General features: G+C 36.5%; 1 protein-coding gene across 1 annotated transcript in view; it reads right to left on the reverse strand.

Annotated features, from left to right (window-relative positions):
- Positions 1-12,249: 12,249 nt before the first annotated feature.
- Positions 12,250-15,469, reverse strand: part of LOC107710653 (CUB and sushi domain-containing protein 2-like) — a 45,118-nt gene continuing 41,898 nt past the window's right edge. Inside the window, exon 19 of the mRNA XM_016515486.1 lies at positions 12,250-14,669. The gene's annotated coding sequence lies outside the window, so the exon portion shown is untranslated. The remainder of the gene's footprint in view (positions 14,670-15,469) is intronic.

The following is a 15,469-nucleotide window of genomic DNA, read 5'->3' on the forward strand; positions in this document are numbered from 1 at the left end:
TGTCCTATGTGTATCAAGCTTCCTTAAGTATGGGCATCGCCGATTACAAATGCACATTTACACATTACATACAAATTATAAACTCCACTTAGTAAAACAACATTTCTTATAATTCAACTTGACAAAGTTCAGGAGAAGCTCAATCACTGTTGCCAAGTCTGTGGTTTTCCCGCGGAATTGGGCTACATTAACACTGTTGCCACGGGATGCGTTTCATGTCCGCGTGTTGAAGCGACTCCAAAAACATGATATTTATCCCCAGGAATGCAAATTTTAGCAGGGGAACCCCATAAAAAATTTGTATTTTACCCCCCGGAACGCTATTTTTAACTGGGGACCCCCTCGAAATGCGATTGGGCTAGTTTTGAGTAGCGATTGGGCTGGTTTCTTGTGAAAACCTGGCAACCCTGAGCTCAATATAATGAATTACTTGGACACACACACACACACACACACACACACACACAATGACCGTTTCCAGCCAAAAAGCATGTGGATGAGTGAATACTTTGATTTCAGAAGTATCATGACAGTGTTTCAAGCTTTGATATAGTAATCGCACCTGCTAGTGAAACACGGGGTTCAAAGCTCCTTCATCTCTGGTGAGAAGAGAGTTGCTTTTTTCAGTTTGCTTCAGTGACTGACATGCACCTCACAGGAGGAATTACAGTAGATTCCATCATTTGTTCTCCTCCCTAGACATACATTAGAGGATATATCTAACTTGTTACACAAATTGAACGCCTTTAAGTTCACAATTTTAAATTATTTTAAATTACTACTTTGTCTAGAACTAGCGGAATGCTGTTGCTAGAATAATTATAGCAAAGGCAAAAGAATGCCTTCCACTCTTTTTTGCCCTCTCTTAGTGGCTTCATAGGCTGCTCATGTTTGTATGTTGGAAGAAAGAACAAATATAGTGGGAATATGAATCAAACACAGCTTATATTACAGTAAGCACAATGATGATATATTAATTTTAAGATCACCCTAGGTGGGGTTCAAACTAAGATTTAACCACTATAACAAAAAACCTGTAACTATACTTCTTGCATAACTTAAGACTTAGGCAGCACTTTAAAAGCATAATGGACAAAATCCTTTTCCTGCTACAGCCAAATGGTTCCGAATACAAACAATCAATGGGATGACTTTTGCCTGGCATGGTCTGAAGATCATATGAGCAGAAAATCAATGCCAATTAGACAACATCTCTGAGGAGTAGCAACGAGACGGAACAAGGAAAAGGCATTTGACAGGCTTCTAAAAAACAGATATATGTTGATTTAAGGAATGCGATTCAGCAAGCAGAAATTATATGGAAAAGCAAATCACATTGAAAATGTAGCAAGAGTAATATGAAAAACTAAAATAATCACAATTAAAATGTTACAATAAGAGACTCAAAAAAAAATTTAATCGTTTGATTCATTGATGATGAGGCATTAAAAACAGTTTCTAAACAAAAATTGTTTCTAAACCAAATATTAAATGCATAATAAATCCTAATAAAACATACAGACCCACCCAAATTAGCATGCCAAGTTTCACTACTTTTCCACAATCGGTTTTGGGCCATAGATGAGCTAATAAAAAAGGAGGCAAAAAACGGAAGAAAACTAACGAATACAATAGTGGCTCAACAACTGCTCAGCCCAGGAAAAAGAGAAGAGAAAGAGAGCGGAGAGACAGAGAGGGATTATGCTTTTCAGATTCAGCTTGCAGCACGTGTCAAGATAAAGCCAGAGCGGTCAGTGGTCAGAGCAGGGCGAGATCTTATCACACTTCAACACAGGATCATTCATATGTCCATCTGTGTAGCGCTGCTCGGGACCGCTGGCTTCTCCCTGACCTCACGCTCCCATCTAGCCCTCTTCAGGAGGAGATAAAACTCACTCTCTCCAGTGTATCCCTGCTGTAATGTGGTCATTACCGCACAGTTTCCCAACACCCGGTGCTTCAAATTGCGTCTGGCTGCTTTACAGTGCAATGGATTGAAGGAGCTTATGAGCACGGACAGTGAGGTGTGTCAAAGTGCTTTGCTGAGCATCAAGAAACAGCCACTTCAGTGTGTGTGTGTGTGTGTGTGTTGCATTTCTGTGAGAATGTTGATGAAACGGTCTCTAACTCCGACAGCAATGGCCAGCAGTAATTGTGACACGTGTCAGATTTCACAATGCTTGTGGTCAACAGAAGACATGAGCTTTAAACATTAAAAAGTGAGAAAAATACATTTCACAAAGTTGAATGATTACGTCAATTACTCAACTGAAATGTAGTTGCCAAGTTACTTCAGAACTATAACGTGGCAACCCACTCAAAACACATTTGCTTGAAAATAAAGTTATTGTTTTTATACCTGCTTTCATTGATTTATTTTTTTTGGAGACTGTCAGTCAGCTGTCTGAAATTAACAGGTCAAAAACACTCACCAACCCACTGAAGCCAAACAATGAATTCTGTTGCAACCGTTCTTCAAAAACTTCCCCGGAAGATTCAGTTGGTGTAAAGGGTTTGAGATAACCTTTGTGTATACTGCTAACTGTGTATACAGTGTATACTGTAAATGCATTCAACACTGTAAGAGATGATTATTAATGCAAATCAATGAAATTGTTAAAAACAAATCAAAGATTATTGCTGGGGTTTATCATGTTTTCCTTTCCATGTACCAGCTTTTGAGGTCAGTGTGTGGCGTTTAAGGAAGCATATTTCATAAACATTCTTTATTAATATTGATAAACATTAAATTATATTAGAGTTACTTAATTAAAATATTTTAGATACTTTTTAGAATTCTAATTTATATTTAGTAGCCATACAGTGTCCAGTTGACTAAATCTATTATCCTTCTGCCCTTCACAAAAAAAACAAACAAAAAAATAGCAATAAAAAAAAGGCAATATAGCAACTGTAAAACCTAGTTATCAAATGGAAAAGCAATATTACTTCTACAATAAACTTTTATTTTCCTGTTCTGTACTTTCGAAAAAGTATTTAATGATACAGAAGGGAAATCTTGCTTCAAGCTATCTTTCTAATAAACAAAAGGCAGAGAAAAAATAAAACATTCGAAAGATGAGACCTTTTCAGTTATGCTGCATGCAAAGCATTGTTTACAATACAAAGGGTGAATACTTTTACATATTCATTCGTATTCTGTTGTTCTTTATTTATATGCTGACTTTGTTGTTTAGAAGTTAATTTTTGAAGAAGAATTAGCAATGGTTTAAGAGTGATGTTGGGGTAAACAGTGGAGGGAATTAATAACCTCCAAACATGGACTCTATGCCTCATAAATTTTTATTTATATTAAAAAAACAAAATGAAAGTTCAGAGGTGCTCAGCCATGGGGATTTCAGCTCACAAAGCTTGGATCAGCTGAATTTAATTAAAAAAAAAAAGTCTTTAACATCCTCTCATCTCCATAAATAACTGCCTGTTTTATATATGCTATTCATAATTTATCTTTAGCACCAAAGCCCCTAGTGTACATTCTTCTGAAAGGATCTTGGATTTAACAAGGTGTCTCACCTCTTTCAAATCCAATTTGCACTGAAGGATAATCAGAATATTCATTACAATTAATTAATTTCTGAACATTTTATTGTCACAGTGCAATTTTTGTTTAAAAAGTCCTCTGAAAGTCAATCATTTTGCTTTCAGCGTGCCAACATAATCTTTCTCTGGCAGAATCTGAGAAAGAGCAGGAACCACAGATTCAGATGGGGATAATTCCAAAGGATGTTGTATAAATGTCCATTAAATAAACATGTTAAATTCAATTTCTAAGTCTTTCTAGAACAGTAGTTCTACACTGGTTGTGACCCCAAAATGCGTCAGATAGGGTCTGTAACATTCAAATAGAACAAAATGCTTTGTTGTTGATTTCAAAGGCTGCATTCAACCAAAATCTTTGCAATAAATTCATCTGTCACTTGGTAATAGTAGTAATGTTAATTATTTTGTGCATTTGACCTATACCTATATTACCAAATATCGATATCAATACACCATCAGTTATATATAAATATCAGATAGTAACATCATAAACACCACATTTACCTAATACATTTGAAATATACAAACAAGAACATGAATCTAAACTAGAAATTTTTCAAACACTTGAGGTCCAGATCCCAGTGTAGCATAGTGCCCGTTGCCATGACACTGCATTGTAGGTGCATGCCATGTTATATTCAATTTGACGGGGAAGTGGTGCAGATCGCTGGCCCTGCCAGTCTTTCAATTCCTTGTCCGAATGAGCGTGTCCTTCTGATTATAGAGGAGAAAGTCTGGGTCCAGCAGGCTAGGGCCAGCTCAAATGAACCCTATTCATCCCAGATTTAATGAAAAAACCATTCAAAATACTGGAAACTGGAGTCATTTAAAGCCCCGAATCGAAGAGGTCACACAAGTCTGCATGGAAATGAGAACCCCTCTCTCTGAGAATCTCCCAATTTTAGAGACAGGCATATGAAGGGAACAAAATGTAATGAGTGCTGTAAACAAATACAAACATGACAACATTTACTTGCCCTATTACTAATTGCGATGGATGAATGGATGGATGGAGGGACGTTATTTCATATTGGACTGGGGAGGAAGTGGTCAATACATTAAGCTCTTTTACAGCAAAAACCCCTTTATTGATAAACATCTTTCACTAATATAAGAGAGGCAAAGTATGACTTAAGCCTTCACTTGAATAAGGACTTTTAATTCAAAAAACAAACATGAACCCATTGACTCCAGAGAGTAATTACAGTCAAGGTCTGCTTATATAAAATGATCTATCAGCTCATTGCGAGCACATCCATAATGACTTAATTGCATTATTGTCACACCAATCCCCCATCTATCTCATTTACCTCTCTGAGATGCTTCTACCAGTCTCTACGTTTACACTAAAGCCAAATGAACAAACAGAAAAGATACAAGTCTGACTTTGAGCATTAGGTAATCATGTGGACTTTTGAAAGTGAAATACAAATAACCAGTAAGTGGTGTGATGATGATGGGACATTTTAACCCATTATTGCACACCACAATAAAATTCAGAGATTTTCATTAGAATGGAGAGCTGGGATTGGGGTGTTGCAGTGGTACAGCACTTCAGTGGATGGTGGGCCGTCATGGCGATGATTAATAACTGCCATGAGCAGAAGGAGCCAGTGGTGACTAATGACCTGGTGTGGCATTTGATTTAATCAATCAAGAGCGGAGTTTAACCTAACCAAGCACCCACCGCCATCAGTCGACCATTAGTCACCCCACTTCTAAAATAAAATTGGAACAAACCTGTATGACTTTCTTTATTCTTTGAAAGACAAAAGATGATATTTTGAAGAAAGATTGTTAATACACTTGTAAAAGTACCTTTCCATTGCACAAAATATTTTTTTGTGCAATCTTAGAAATAAAGGAACCATAAAATCCATTTAACTTTTACAATGCATAACATGTTCACAGAAGATTCTTCAAATTAAAATGCTCTACACTGTTTTTTGTTTTTTTATGGCATCGCTGTGAAAATGACCTTTTGGAGCTTTTATTTTCAAGAGTGAACAATGCAAATCAGCAGGATCCACAAGAACATTTGACCACACTGAGTTTTATAGCACTGAACGGATATTAAACAGACATTTTTCGAAATATCTTTGTTCCACAGAATAAAGTCACACAGATGTGAAACGACATGCTCTCCATTCTAATAAAAATCTCCACTGGATTTTATTGTTGTGTGCAATAACAGGTTAAAATGTCCCATCACCATCAAACCACTTACTGATTCTTTGTATTTCACTTTCAAAAGACTACATGATGATTTTGTTTTATTTTTAGGCAAAATATTCATTTAAATGGCTGTTCAAACCAAATATTAAGTTGCAATTTCTAAAAATTGGCCCCAAAATTCTTTTCCACACATTGAGGGCAATTTTTACATGCATTTGGTGCTCGAGTCTTAGTTTTGGCCTTGAACATGATCTCTAGTGTTTGAAGCAGACAGTGCAACCTAATGAGAGTTTAGGTAGCCAATTACAGACATATACTTGGTTTGGCTGTTGTCCTACTCCTTGAGAATCTTAAAAGTGATTCGTGACCAAAAATACCTTAATGAATTAGACCCATTCGAAAAAGCCTCCCATTCTGAAATAACTGTTAATGGTGGTGAATAAAAGTTCTTAACATGCACTGTAAAAAAAATGATTGTGTTTTTAACAGTAATTTTAACAGTATTGCATTATTTCAGTATCATGTGTGTGTTACCATGATGGTGTTTAGTATTTGTGTGAATGACACTGTGTGCACCTTCCAGTATTTTGCCGTAAATTCATCACCACCTGTTTTTGGTGGTAATCAGTTTATTACAATGGTTCAAAACAGATCTTAGTACGACAATAGGTTGGTATATTAACATTACATCAGTTAATGATACCATGATGGTGTTTAGTATTTGTGTGAATGACACTGTGTGCACCTTCCAGTATTTTGCCGTAAATGTCACCAATTTTTATTATTTTTTTCCAGTGTGGCATTGGCAGCAAACAGAATCTCCAGGTTGATTATTTGTGCTGTGGGGGAGGCGCGTAGAACCCTGGGAGATCTGTGCTGCTTTATACCTTTAATTATACATCCCAGGCATGGTTTGACAAAACTTTAAGCCTACTAGATGCTATTGTTGCAAAAGTTCGGATAAAAAGTCTTCTCCCTCAAGCTACTACTGAACAAGAGTGGGAAGACACTAATGACAAGAGCTAAATAAATAATAAACGATCAAAACACCATCTGTACTCCCACAGTAGTTGTATTTCCTAGAGAATTGGCTTCTAAAGAATGTTATTACACCCAGAGGCTTGGCGTCGTTCAGCAGGGATTCCCAACCAGGGCTACATGCACCCCAAAGGTGTAGTTAAGCAGGTTCAGGGGGTACTTGGAATGATTTTGCTTTGTTAAACCAATAAAACCGAAATTTCGACTTTATGGCTGACACAATATTCAAATAATTAACCATTAATCAAGTGCATCAAATCACTGTCGCTTCAAGGTGATATTTCATAAATATTTGAAGATAATTCGTGCATATAAACACTGCAAATGTGTGGCATTGGCAGCAAACAGAATCTCCAGGTTGATTCTTTGTGCTATGGGGGAGGCGCGTGGAACCCTGGGAGATCTGTGCTGCTTTTTACCTTTAATTATACATCCCAGGCATGGTTTGACAAAACTTTAAGCCTACTAGATGCTATTGTTGCAAAAGTTCGGATAAAAGTCTGCTCCCTCAAGCTACTACTGAACACGAGCGGGAAGACACTAATGACAAGAACTGAATAAATAATAAACGATCAAAACGCCATCTGTACTCCCACAGTATTTGTATTTCCTAGAGAAGTGGCTTCTAAAGAATGTTATTACACCCAGAGGCTTGGTGTCATACAGCAGGCATTCCCAACCAGGGCTACATGCACCCCAAAGGGGTAGTTAAGCAGGTTCAGGGGGTACTTGGAATGATTTTGCTTTGTTAAACCAATAAAACCGAAATTTCGACTTTATGGCTGACACAATATTCAAATAATTAACCATTAATCAAGTGCATCAAATCACTGTCGCTTCAAGGTGATATTTCATAAATATTTGAAGATAATTCGTGCATATAAACACTGCAAATAACTTTACTTTGGTTAAAGGATCGGTCTGGGTTTCATTTCTAAAGTTAGGTCTTTCTCAGAAAAAAAAAAAAAAGTTTCTCCACGCTTGCCCCCAAAACTGCCAAAACTTGTGAAAGACAAACCAGCTCAGGTGTCTCATTAAAATGAGAGCTGGAAGGAAATCTGGGGAGACTCTTTTTCATCCACAGTATCAATTGCTTTTGGTTTAAGAAGCAATCATTGTAACAATGAGCATTTTAATAACAGTAATTAATTATAGTGCTAAATGATATCTGCTATAATTAAGCAATATTGCAAGAGCACAGTTCTATTAGGTTAACCATTCTTTAAAGGGGAGGTCTAATGCGATTTCATGCATTCTGACTTATTTACACTGTTACAGAGAAAGATAACCTTGTTCAGCTTCCCATAGGAATCCAGTGTTAAGGGAACAGTGGATGCAGTTTTTTTCTCCGGGTAGCAACGGAGTTGTGCAAGTGTGTTTGTTTGTTCCTGGCATTTTGGTGACGAATGTTTTATAAACAAATTAAAATTGAAGTCAATAAAGTTGTTGTTCCTGTTTTATTTAAAGGGGTCATATGATGCTGCTAAAAAGAACATTATTTTGTGTATTTGGTGTAATGAAATGTGTTTATGCGGTTTAAAGTAAAAAAAACACATTACAATTAATTATAGTGCTAAATGATATCTGCTATAATTAAGCAATATTGCAAGAGCACAGTTGTATTAGGTTAACCATTCTTTATAGGGGAGGTCTAATGCGATTTCATGCATTCTGACTTATTTACACTGTTACAGAGAAAGATAACCTTGTTCAGCTTCCCATAGGAATCCAGTGTTAAGGGAACAGTGGATGCAGTTTTTTTCTCCGGGTAGCAACGGAGTTGTGCAAGTGTGTTTGTTTGTTCCTGGCATTTTGGTGACGAATGTTTTATGAACAAATTAAAATTGAAGTCAATAAAGTTGTTGTTTCTGTTTTATTTAAGTCAATGTCTCAGCTTGCAGATGATCGCTATATGCAAAAGCTGCGTGTGCTCGTGACTCTTTAGTTCCGCCAATTATTTAACATGGCCTAACAACGAGCAATACGTTTGTTACAGTTTTTATTAATCTTTATTAACATTAGTTAATACAAAATACAATGGTCCTATTACAACTGTTCATCGTTCATGTTAGCTCAGGTCCATTACATGCATTTGATTTTAATAATCTATTAATATAGATTGAAATTAACATTACCTAAGAGTACTAAATGCTTTAGAAATATTTTCCATTGTTAGTTCCTGTTAACTAATGTAGTTAAATAATATTAACAATTTAAACCTTATTGTAAAGTGTTCATAAAACTTAAGTAGAATAATCTAATTTATATAGGCCTATTAAAAATGTGCATGCTTAGCTTTTCTTAAAGGTCACCATGTTTGTTAATAAAAGCACTCACTCTTTTAGCTTTAGTATCAATTCTGTATAAGCCATATAAGTCCTTATTAAAGTTTGTTATTAGCCCTGGGAACTATTTGCAGTCATGCAAGTACAGCCTCTAGCTAACAGGAATTGGGAAAGGCCAAAAATCTTTAAATTAATTTTTACCAAAAGGCCTTTATGAGTGAAATGAATAAAAGTAACTTTTTCCTCCCATTCATCTTTGAATGAATGGACTTGCCTCCTCCTGATACGGTCTCTGCACAGTGCATGATGATTCCGAACACTCGGAGCAGCACAAGCACCCGGAACTTTCCTAGAAAAGCACTTTGGAGTTATTTAGGGGCAAATCATTACGTGACAACTGTAGCCTTCACAAACATAAGGAAATTTTAGATGGCAGAAACTACACAGAGTGCTTTTTGGTTACAAAAAAAATTGCTGTCAATCATCATCATCATACGCTCCTCTAATTTGCTGACAAAATCAACATACACTAGATCACACAGGCCAACACTGCTCCATAGGGCACATGGAGTTTAAGGGGAAAGTGACCAGCAGAAAACAAACCGTTACGACCAAGGGCCTGGTCACTCTGACTAGTCACAAATAAATAAAGTCATAGTTCCACAACAACCACTAGTGAGCAACAAGATTCAACATATGATACAGGAGTAATGTAAAACTATAACAATAAAGATTACACAAAAAATAAAAATAAAGGATTAGGGAAATGCAACAATCAAATCTGCCATTGATTCTTGTTCAGCCTCCATTGCCCTTAAACAGCCAGACATAAAAGGCAGCATTTTTGACAAAAGGTACCTTCTAAGAAACATGTTTTCAGATTGGTTTCCAAGGCATCATAACCAATATTTAACAGACTGATGTAGTGATGTATTTTTGTAGGCCAACCTGGAGGTTAGTCTCACCCTGGTTCCCTTGACAAAATCCCAATAGGATTTTTCCATTGACTTTTGGATTGTTGCAGAAAAGAAGGTCTTTGACAAGCAAAAGTTCATGATTCCTTCAACATTTAATATATATATATATATTATACATAAATTACATAATAATAGAAACATAATAAATAAATAATATACATATTCTAAAAAAAAATATATATACACACATTTACAGACTGTGAGCCCTACAACCTACTGCCGCCTGAATGCTGATATTACATAAACATGGGATTTGAATGTGCCTTAATGCCTTCAATTTACAGCCACTATATGTGCACTACAGGACAACTAGAGGAAAAATAATTGTCCTGTTTTGTCAGATTGGGCGCACAGATGAATAAAGCATAATCATGCACAAAGTTACAAACCTTCCACACAATGGAGAAAATAGCAGGCACATATATGTTTTCATTTTTTATTCCAAAAACTTCAAAATAGGTTTCAAGTTCAAGAAAGTAGAATAAGCTTAAACACAATGCAAAGCATCATATACAGACAGATAAAATACATTTTATATATTGCAGACAAGCCATGTTGAGTATTACATATATTTACAATATGTAAACTTCTATATACAATCTTTTTTACATTTACAAAAAAAAAAAAACCTTGTCTCTATTTTGCTTTGTGTGTGTGTGTGTATATATATATATATATATATCTTATAATCCCCACCAGCATTTGTACTACAATAATGAAAAACATTTACAGATCTGTTATTATACTTTCTCTATTTTTTATTTAAAAATTTATTTTCATAAAAATATATTTCTTTACAAAAAATGTTTCTATTCATTAGTTCTCCTTTCAGCATCAAAGTCTCTGTCTGGATATCCGCAACAGACCGCTCCATTAAGGTCCTTTAAAGTTTGAAAGTCACTGTTAAAAAAAAAATCCTTTTGGTCAAGTACGTAACTCAAGACTGACTGTGTTCCTTTAGGCTTTGGATAGCCAGAGCAGAGCAGTCCTTTAAAAGTCCTTCAAGACTGGGCTTGTACCTCTTACCGACTGGAGAGAAACGCATGGTTGTGGTTATCAAAATGAGAGAAAAAAAAGACAAAAAGAAGTTGGACAAGTGCATACGAAGATATTTTCACACTGACCTCCACACAAAACTGATATGTTCATCCTGTAGTAGTAATAACATTTTCATATGTTTCAATTTCGTGTGCAATTCAAATATATTGATATGCAGTCTTTTAGTGGTGCTGTTTTTCCAATTACTGGTTTAGTTACGTAGTTTGTTGGATGTTCACCGTATGTATAGCATAGATATTTCCAAAATGAAAAATACATTCAGTGCAATCCCGATATTGTCTACATCTAAAATTCTCATTTTTTAAAGACTATGATAAATGAGACAAATACATTGACACTACGAAGTGGTCTTGACATGATCATCCAAGTCTTCGCAATCCACTTTGCTTCATGCTCTCTTTCACATCATGCCAACAGAACCTTTGATGAAAAGGTTGCCATATACTCATCACATATATGCGAAGGTAATATTCAAGAATTTAAATTAACTAAGGTGCTGATCTCTGTTTTAGCGGATGTGTGTGTGTGATTCGGTCGGGCTGAGCATAAAATATATGGAGGGCTGTCAGGAAGAGTTCTTCATATGAAGATGCAAGCACTGGTTCTGATGAAAATGGCCTGACACTGAAAACACATCAGCGCTGTGAAGGGAACATGTCTGTTACAGTGATCAGTACAACGACTACACTGTTATAGACTGGAACGCCGACAAGAATGTGTTGAGTGCTTCAGCTAATTCACTGTTAGCATTGCTAAATGCCATAAATAACATCATAAATGCTGTAATGCTTTTGATTTTGGCTGGATTTCTCTCTATATATGTATATAAAATAGGCTGATGCCTTTTACTTTGGCATAGCAGCACCGTAGGTTTTGCAAAATGAATAATATTCACAATATAAGAATATATTGACACATGCTAGCACGAAGGCTAAAGAAGATAAAACAGCATTTACTTGCTCCCTTAAAGTCCAGGTTCTAAACTAAAGGAATATGTGAAGATGTAAATTAATTACATGTTTTGGGGTGCTGGTTATTATTTTTGTGTTTGTGTGATTCTCTTAAGCTGAGAATAACAAAGACTTGACTCCATACCAAAGGAAAAAAATAATAATAATAAAAAAAAAAAACGAGGCTGCATCTTTGAAATTCTCCCTTAGCAACTGGCAACTCTTGACCAGTGTGCAATAATAATAAAAATGGAGCAATAAGAAGAGATTGGATATACCACATATAGAGTTACCAAGGCACTGTTACGAGAAACAGATGGACAAGCATGAAACACAGGTTGCCTGGATCCTTCAACAACATGTTGAGTTAATATACACATAAAGATGATGACTTTGAAGCCCTTGTGCCTTGACATTTTGTGTGTATGTGTTATCGCTAGCAAAGTGCATCTTTTGTAGGATTTTACTAGGAGCCATTTCTAATGTCAGCATTGTAAACCTTGGCAGCATTGCTATTGTTGTCGGGTTACAGAGACATAAAATGCAACTGTAAGAAATGTAAAACTCCAAGTCAGTATGAGATCAACTTCAACACAATGATGTCTGATATGTGGAAACTGCAATAAGATGCCATCTACACTGATAAAGGAATACAAAATGAAATTCTCCTAAAAAGAACAGCCATGCGACAGTCTTGTAAATATAAAGTTAATGTCAATAGGTTGAAGATAATGTACCTGCTAACTCCTGGCCCATAAAATCCCAATGAAAATACAATCTTTGCTTTTTCAATCAACTTACAATTGAAACAAGCTCTGGGTAATATCATATTAACACAACCATGATAGGCTACCGATTTAAAAAGTAATAAACCTGTAAAAGCAATTATATCAGTGATTGATTTCAGAAGCTGAACAGTACAGCATATAAACTGGAGGATTTTAAATGCCCACTGGAAAGTAAATGCCGGCATCAGGTAACAGAGGCCGTAAGACAAGAAAATCGAACAGAATGCTGCAGAAACAAGCAGAGGCAATAATATTCAATAACTGAATTACAAATCTCAATAACACCGGCCAGTTAAAAGATGCTGCACCCAGAATATAGTGTACTTTGATAGCAAAATGTATGTTATGCAGTATGCAATCCAATTCATTGTCAGATCCATCCCCCCTCTCTGCTTGGAAAGTTGTAAACTTCCCAAGCTCTTGCTCATCTTCAAACCTTCTCTTCATGTTACTGGGGCCTTGGATTAGTATTTTAAGGAGTGACTTCTAAGCCCCTTTTCCTTATCCTTAAGTGTGGCGTGGGCATGGATGACATGGAGGAATGTGCAGGGAAACAGATTATGACACAAAGCTACAGAGATGAAATATTTTCATGCTCATTTGGCGTTGGCTCCTTTTGACTAAAACCCTCACGTCATTCTTATCCTTGACTTCAGAACTTGAGGACCGAAAGCAGACCCTCCCCTGGTTATGAAAGACACATCTCAAGTTACATTTACCTCTGTACTTCAAGGGCTGTGTTGTTTTTACTCTATGTATGAAAATCATTGGATCCATGTCATTCAATGACATAAGCCGACCACTTAAAACTTGTCTGATATCAGGAATAACTATAAATGCTAACAAACGGTTCTTCACCATGATATCCCAGCCCACAAACATCCAATTCAGAACATCCAAACACACAATGAGGGGGTTCAGATACCTGGCTAATACAAATCCAACCCTTTAATGTGGGCTGTTTTTCTTCTGTCAGTTTGAGAAAAAGGAAATAATAGCAGATAATGGCCATGAAGTCAGCTTCATAAAGCCCCTGAACACCAAAACACATCTTTTCATGTTCTCAGCTGAGCTGCTCGGATGGTTGGACTGTCCATTTTCAGCCAGGATCATGATAAGATGGTGGGAGAACACTCGTTCCTTCAGGCTGAAATGAGAAGAGAGGTACTACAGCTAGAATCCATGTCTTCTAATAAGCCTCAGAAGCCTCTCATTCCACTTCAGATCGAGTTGTGAGGTTACATACTCAGGGAGCTGATGGGGAAGGTCAGAGAGAGTGTCCTCTGTGAAGTTTGCACTTGTTTGTGATTTCAGCTCAAGGTGGAAAGGGGATAAAACAAGCCAAAACGCACTCCATGGCAAGAACTCAAGGTACGAAAGTAAAAGAAAGCTTCAACTCTCCAGCAACATGCTTCTCATGACTTCCTGCTCACATGAAGACTTCCTCCAAACTAAGAGTGAGAATTATGTATCTCTTGTCATTTTTTGGCAAGCGACGGCTGTGAGCTTCACATGTGTCCCTTTGCGCTGCCGCAGTCAAACAGGACGTTCCCTCAGAAGGAAAAAAGAGGAGACAGCAGAAGAAGGAAAAAAGAGGAGACAGCAGAAGAGTGTAGGAACAGAGTTGTAGCTAGCAAACACTGACGTGGGTCTTTATCAGTGCATCTCTGTTGATGCGCTTTGACAGCATCGTTGTCAAGGTTTATCACTTTGTCACAATTGGAATTGGTTTACAAATGAAAAACAAAAACAAAAAATCCTCCTCTTTAGTCCATCCATGTGGCCCATTCGTAACTATGGGAACGGTTGCATGGAGAGGGAACGATTATATCCAGCCTATGAAAAGAACAGAGAAGACACGTTTGTCAGCAGTTTTGAAGAAACCACTTTGAGATTTCTCAGGCTACTCATTATTTAAACTAGTTAAACTACTGTCAAAGTAGCTACACTACAAGTTACTAAAAAGTGGCTAACTACATTGAAGCCATTTACTGTAAAGTCACATTTACCACTGTTCTGTGAATTTTCACGTGCAAAATCCAGTCATTTCAATAGGAATCGATGTGATCAGGAATTTCGAGTTGGAGCTAAATAATTCTTAACATTGATTTTGCAATGGGTTCAAGTCAGTCACGTGGATTTGGTGAGTTGACCAACGGAAAGCTGCTTGGTATGTAAGTGACTTCTGTGTGAGCTGTGCTTCATATATTGGTACACTACTGACAATAAACAATGGACCTTTTAGCCTTTGAAATTTCACCAAAATGTCACTAATATGACCACACCTTGAGAGGATATTTTGTAATGTTATGTTGTGTAATGATGTTACTACCGGTATATTTCTGGTACAAAATCAAGGATCTCAACATTAAACAGGATTTGGACAGATATATATATATATATATATATATCTCATACATACTGTATTATAAGTATATATATATACAGTGGGTACGGAAAGTATTCAGACCCCCTTAATTCTTTTCTTTTTTTAAATATCCCATTACTGGAAAAGCTATTTTAAAAACAGCCGAGGTACTGTTAGGATACTGAAAGATGTAGTTGGCAATGCTACTTGAAGCCGGGCTCACACTGTGCGATTTTTTAAAAGTCCTTTAGGATTGTACTTGTCAGAC

Source organism: Sinocyclocheilus rhinocerous, unplaced genomic scaffold (assembly GCF_001515625.1).
Source record: "Sinocyclocheilus rhinocerous isolate Xijiao unplaced genomic scaffold, SAMN03320098_v1.1 scaffold492, whole genome shotgun sequence".
NCBI classification, from domain to species: domain Eukaryota; kingdom Metazoa; phylum Chordata; class Actinopteri; order Cypriniformes; family Cyprinidae; genus Sinocyclocheilus; species Sinocyclocheilus rhinocerous.